General features: G+C 35.3%; 1 protein-coding gene across 2 annotated transcripts in view; it reads right to left on the reverse strand.

Moving 5' to 3' along the window:
- The window catches only part of LOC106877345 (sodium-dependent noradrenaline transporter), a 131,367-nt gene that overhangs the window by 50,642 nt on the left and 79,484 nt on the right, over positions 1–1,241 (reverse strand). The window lies entirely within an intron of this gene.

Raw genomic sequence — 1,241 nt, forward strand, 5'->3', positions numbered from 1 at the left:
CTGGGATTTTCCAGCCAATACTGACAGAACAATCAAGGCTAATCGACCAGACATAATTATTCAAGACGGAGACGAAAATACTTGTAGACTAATAGATGTAAGTGTCCCCACTGATAAAAATATATCTGTCAGGGAATTTGACAAACTAAGTAAATATAAGGACCTGGAAATTGAAATACAAAAGATGTGGCATCTTAAAGGGAGAACTGTTCCTGTTATTGTAGGTGTACTAGGTATGATAAAAAAGGGATGTCAGAAACATCTAGATAAGATCCCAGGAGAACCATGTCTCAGAGAAATACAAAAGATTGTGCTGCCAAGTACTGCCCACACCCTTAGAAAAACCCTATCAATTTAAATGTGTTGTATTAAATGAAGATATTTCGCTACTTCCCATCCCCAAGATTTCAGTCATACTGTAACATCTTTTATCATTTTCTCACCCAAGGACGTTGGTTGTATCTCGACAAGTGACTGTAATAAAGATGCAGATTAAAAGTAAAATAATAATAATAATAATAATAATAATAATAATAATAATAATAATAATAATAATAATAATAATAATGATAATGATGATAATACTTGATATGAGATCACCATGTTGCGCACATATGGTCGTAATGCATGTCCCTGATGTACCCTTATCAGACGGGTAGTCATGATGGGTATATACTGGGCTTCGTATATTTGTACCCCAGCTTCATTTTGATGGCATGCACTGCTTTCTCATAGTAATAATGATAATAATAATTCCAAATTGTAGCACAACAGAGCCAATGGTTCTTTCTTCTTTTCTGATTTTTTTTTCTTTTTGTTTTTCTCTTTTTCTTTTGAGAAGAGAATTAAGTCGATTACATCGACCCCAGTACTTGAAATCTCGGCAGAATTTGAATTTAGAATTTAAAGCCGGAAGAGATATTGCTAAGCATTTTTCCCAGCGCGCCAACGATATTGCCAACGCGCCAACGATATTGCCAGCTCGCCGCATTGTATAATACATATTATACAACACACACGTTGCTTAAAGTTCACAATTGCCTAAAGTTTTAAAATGATATGCAGGTAGGTATGCTAAATAGCGAAAACCATAAATAAACATGCACAGACTGCAGTTATGATTATAGAAATCTTAGTTTGTTGTCTACACACCCTCTCTCTCTTTGTCCCTGTTTTTCGCTCTCTTTCTGTCTCTCTCTTTGTCCGTTTTTCGCTCTCTTTCTCTCTCTTTCTGTCTGCCT

Source organism: Octopus bimaculoides, chromosome 9 (assembly GCF_001194135.2).
Source record: "Octopus bimaculoides isolate UCB-OBI-ISO-001 chromosome 9, ASM119413v2, whole genome shotgun sequence".
Taxonomy (NCBI): Eukaryota; Metazoa; Mollusca; class Cephalopoda; order Octopoda; family Octopodidae; genus Octopus; species Octopus bimaculoides.